Here is a 5,091-nt window from a genome sequence, read left to right on the forward strand (position 1 = left end):
GGCGCGGGCAGCGGCTGCGGTGGATTTGGGGTTCGGGGCTCTTGTCACTGTCAGAGGAGGTCACCCTGCCCAAGCCGGCTCCCGGGGCCCAGCCACCGTCCACAGCCTCGCTGTTTCTGGCGGCGCCTGGCCTATCCTACCCATGAGGGGGCCAGTGTGAGCGCTGGAGGGCCCCGGCCTACCAGGGGGCCATGGTGGGCGCACCGGCCAGCTGTCCACCTTTGGGCCTCAGTCTGCCCTTCTTCCCGGAGTGCAGCACAGCTCTTCGGCCGCTTCTGAGACTGCCAGGAGGGCTCGGCTTCCTGCTGTGAACTTGCGCTCCCTGCCTGGTCTCCCCAGCCTCAGTTTCTTCTCTGAGCAGCTGGACTGCCCTGCGGTTTGCAGTCCTCTCAGCACTGCCTGACAGTGGGGCAGGGACTCCAGTCCAGGACCCCGCCATGGTGGGAAGGATGTGTCCTCCCGACAAGGTGGCACCCACAGAAGACCGCCCTGGGGAGACATGAAACCGACACCCTGCAGCTCACTGGTGCTCAGACTCACAGAGGAGGCCCCAGGTGTGGCCCAGCCTCCAGGGAAGGAGGTGTCTGGAGGAGGAGGGCTGTGTAGTGCTGGGAAGAGGGCTTTTCCACGGTGCAGTGGTCACTCAGCCCGGTGGACACTGGAGCCCCTGTCCCTCTGCTCCCAGGCCTGCAGCAGGGTGCTGGGCAGGTGAGCGGGGGCCACCTAGTGGCTCCTCCTGGCAGTGCTTGCTGCCCAGTCCTCCACCTGCTCAGCCTTAGGCCCTGGCTTTCTCTCCTGCAGGGGCAAAAGAGTCTGCACCCCCACAGTGGTGAAGATGCCTCTGCTCAGGACCCCAGGAGACAGGTGTGAGCCCGATAGCTTCTCCTCTGTGCTGGGCACACTGGGGACATTGTCCTGGGACAAGGGACGGCCACCTCCCAGGAGCTCAGTGGTCTGCAGGAGTGATGCCGGGGGCCGGGGACAGGGACAGTCTCTCAGGCCGAGGCCACACGGGACTGGCCCCCAGGCAGCCTGGCCCCCACCATCCCCCGCTGGCCCCCATCTGCCTGTCCCTGCTTTTCCTTCCCACAGCCACCTGGTCGTGGTGGCCACGCCGAGAGGCAACGCCCTCCTGTCTGAGATTGTTGGTTGAAATTCCAGGGAGAAGGGCAGCGGTGTCCTGCTCCTCCTCCCCAGCCAGGACACATCAATCACGGGCGGCAGCTGCCCTTGCCAGGTGCTGGCACTGTCCCGTGGGGGCGCCGCTCCTGGGCCCTGCTGGGCAGGGAGTGCGTGCAGGGTGGACAGCGGGGTCCCACGCTGGAGGGTTGGCGAGGGAGCACCCGCGAGATGGGGGAGAGTTGCACGGTGACAGCCTACAGGGGTCAGCCCTGGACTCCCTGCCGGTGTGGGCATCAGCCAGGTGCTGTGCGCCTCAGATCCCCCAGGACACCCTGCAGGCGGGAGCTGTTGTGACCCCCGTTTTACAGGTGAGGAAACTGAGTCCGAAGGCCGTCCTGTCACTTGAGCCATGGTCCTCTTAGTGAAAAGACATCATTAATAGTCAGTGGCCTTTAATAACCATTCCCTGTGGGCTCTGCTCATTAACAGCACACTTCATTTCCTGCTATGGTCTCCAAAGACCCGCAGGTGTAATTAATACGCCTATTTATTTATACGAAATGCTGGGGGTGGGACCCAAGGCCTTCGCCCTGAGCTTCGTCCGCAGCCCTGTTTGATTTTCATTCCATGTTGAGACAGGCTCACGTTGCCCAGTCTGAGGGCAAACTTGCCTACACCCGTCAGAGTGCAGGCTCACAGCTGAGCACCACCACACCTGATTCGATGTCTTTATGTTAAAAGCCGAGGGAGGCAACGGCTGTGCAGAGAGGTTAAGCACCTGACCAAGACCACACAGCAACTGGCAAGATCAGAACTCGAACTCTGCTCAGAGCTGGGCGGGAGCCAGCTCTCTGTCTCCGTCTCAGCCACCCCAGGGGCTCTCGGCAGAGCTGTGCCCAAGCTGCCCCGACAGCGGGCTCGGGGACAAGGCCGGATGTCAGATGTGCCTGTCCCTCGGGCCCAGGCTGGCGGCCTTGGGGTCGGGACCACTGGCCCTGGTGCCCTGGCCTCTACCCTGCACCGCCGAGGGCTCGCAGCTCTGCCCGCAAAGCTGTTCCGACCCAACTCCGACAGTCCCATTCGCCATTAAAAGTGAATTTATCCTGGAGCTGTGTGGCAGGGTGAGCCCGGTGCCGTGATTCAGAGGTCTTGTCACTGTCACCCTCATGGTTAGGCACGGCGAGCGGCTGGATGGGTTCCAGCCAGCGCCTCACTTTCTGTGGCTGGCGCCAGAGACGTACCGTGGCTGACATTTCATTTAAAACCCGACATACCTTGACACCACCGTGACGCAGAGGCGGGCAGCCGGGGGCGTGGGTGACAGAGCGTTGCTTTCCCTCTGTTTCCTATGTGGCTTTGTCAACACTGAGTGAGATGACAGACCAGAGACTGCCGGCAGAGGCAGCATTGGCGGGCGCGTGCCGGGTGCGAGTCTCGGCATCTCAGGCACCGTGGCCAGGCGGTGGCTGTGTCCCAGGTCCCCCCGCTGCCGTGGGTGACGTCTCGTGACCACTCTGTCACACGTCACCAGAGAAGCACACGCCAAGGCCGGGCTGATGCTGTCACCCAGAGGTGGGACAAGGGTGGCCAAGAGGCCCCTGCTACTTTTGTGTCCCAACCTTCCCATGGCTCCTCTCGAACAGAATCAGTGCTTAACAGATACGAAGCAAGGTCAGGATGTGGGGTGCTGGGGATCAAGCCCAGGGCCTTTGCACTGAGCTGCACCCCCAGCCCTTTTTATTATTGTTGTTGTTTACTTTGAGACTAGATCTTGCCGGGTTGCCTGGCCTTGAACTTGTGATCCTCCTGCCTCAGCCTCCCGACTGCGCCTGCTGAGTGTTATTTTGAAAGCAGGAAGCAGAGTTCTTAGGAAGAAACTGGGTTTCCTTCAGCAGCACATGGATGGTTTGAATGTGAACCGCGCAGGCACAGGGAGGACACAGTGACAGCCATACATGGCTTTGGAGGGCAGAGTCTAGGGGAGGGAGACACGGCCACCAGCAGGTGGGGCCTGGAGGGAGGGGACGTGGGGACCACACCCCGGTCATGGCCTGGACACACCTGGTCCTCCCCTAGGCCTGGCTGCAGCAGATCAAGTCCGTTGCCACCCAGCTCTGGGAGCAGCAGGATTCAGAGAGGTGCAGGTGTGGGAAAGGCGCGACCAAGCGAAAGCTGGACTCTCTTTCACTTGCTTTGCCCGGCCTCGGGACTCCGTTCCTTCTGTGCCAGCCACCCGCAGGCATCCCTCCAACGGCCTCAGAGGTCCATTCTTTATCTCCACGTCACAGGTAAAGAAACAGTGGGAGTCCACGGTGGCCAGGAGCCTCCCAAGGGTGCATCACAGCCCGAATGAAAACCACAGTCGGAGTCCAGAATCCGCACCCAAAGCCCACAGCTGCCGTTGGGACCTCTCCCCAGAGAGCTAACGCTGGGTTCCAGGCATTTGCTGTTGAACGGAACGCAGAAAATGAAATTCTCGCTTTGATGTCGGGGTGCAGCCGGTGCCACGTCCCAGCCGCACCCGGCCCAGTGCCCCCTCCTCGGCCCTGGGATCTGGGTTCGGAAGCCCTGCAGAACTCAGCTCCTTTCTGCCTCGTCGTTTCTGCGGTGCCCGCTTCCGGTAGTCTGTTTGGGTGTTTTGTAGTTTTCCACTGTGAGTCCCTTCTTGTCAGAGCTCCTGTGAGAATCTGCGGAATTCTGTGGGAATCTGGTGAGTTCTGGGCCCGGAGCTGCTTATTCCTGCGTGTGTCCCTCAGGGCGCCTGGAGACAGACACCCAAACTCGGCCCACAGCACCGAGTCCCCGTCTTGCACACACGGCGAGCCCAGGTCCCAAGTGTGATTTAGAGGGGAGTTTTCCTCCCTGGTCACCTTCCTTTCCTCCCTGCAGCTTCAGCCCCACCTCCCGCTGGATTCCGGCTCCTCTTCGTTTTCTGGCTCCTGCTGTTTTTCCTTCTTTTTGTGAGTTCAGCTATGCATTGGAAGGATGTTTATCATTTTATATCCAAGTTTTATAGGTTTTTATGTATGTTTTTGCTATGGGTACTTTTTATAGATTTTTGCATCTAAGTTTTTGTATGACTAGTCTATCACACTATTAAAAATAAATTCCTAGACCACAGGTGGTGGCTCACACCTGTCGTGCTGGCGTTCTGGGAGGCTGAGGCAGGAGGATCACACCCACTAACTTGTTCTTACTGTGTGAGCCACCCAGGACTTGCTGTCACCTGTGATTTTGAAAACCAGACAGCCTCCATCTTCAAGCTGAGGGAAGCAGGGTGTCACTCCGCCTCTAAAGATGTCCGCGTCTAGGTCAGACCGCAGCAGTGTGGCTGGGGCTGGATGGCACACTGATGTCCCCCCAGAGCAAGACCAAAGAGCCACCCCTCCCAGACTGACCCTGCCAGCAGCCCTGCGTCTTCTGAGGGACAGGGAAACCCTGGCCACTCCCTCTCCCAGTGGGTGGACCTTCTGCTAGGCTGCTGTTCACTGGTGCATGGCCTCACTCTGCAAAGATTTCGGTGGCTCCCCACAGAAGGCCCTGTGCTCCAGAGCTGCAGCTCTCAGGGTCCCTTCTGAAGACCTCCACAAAAGCCCCCCACCCTTGGAGCGCCCAGGGTGAGCTGTGACCCTCTTGCCTCTTGCAACACCTCCCATTTCCTATCCACCGGGAAATTCCTCTAACAAATATGCTTTGAGACCTACTATTTGGAATTTAATTCTAGTGAACAAGAGAGCTGATTGCAAATGGTGGTATGGGCTCTAAGGAAATAAAAGAGGGTGCCAATGGGCAGAGAGGTTGGGGAAGAGGATGTAGGGTTCTTTGGAGAGCAAGAGGGCACCTACCATGGCAGGCAGAGAAAAGAGCAGGTGCAAAGGTCCTGGGGTGGGACAAGGCCAGGTGTAACCTTGCAGGAGGCCTTGTGAGTGGAGCACTAGGAACAGGTTGGGGAAAAGAAGAGGTCATAGA

General features: G+C 59.4%; 1 long non-coding RNA gene across 2 annotated transcripts; it reads left to right on the plus strand.

Annotated features, from left to right (window-relative positions):
• The first annotated feature begins 96 nt into the window (after nucleotides 1-96).
• LOC104864436 lies at nucleotides 97-4,508 on the plus strand. 2 transcript variants are annotated; one of them, XR_780901.1, is made up of 5 exons: nucleotides 97-554; nucleotides 802-864; nucleotides 1,093-1,237; nucleotides 1,440-1,490; nucleotides 1,864-2,684. It is a non-coding gene; the product is annotated as an uncharacterized LOC104864436 (long non-coding RNA). The 2 variants fall into 2 exon arrangements; XR_780902.1 differs by lacking the exons at nucleotides 1,440-1,490; nucleotides 1,864-2,684 and adding an exon at nucleotides 3,411-4,508.
• Nucleotides 4,509-5,091: the final 583 nt, after the last annotated feature.

Source organism: Fukomys damarensis, unplaced genomic scaffold (genome assembly GCF_012274545.1).
Source record: "Fukomys damarensis isolate Sample0158 unplaced genomic scaffold, DMR_v1.0_HiC HiC_scaffold_36, whole genome shotgun sequence".
Lineage (NCBI taxonomy): Eukaryota > Metazoa > Chordata > Mammalia > Rodentia > Bathyergidae > Fukomys > Fukomys damarensis.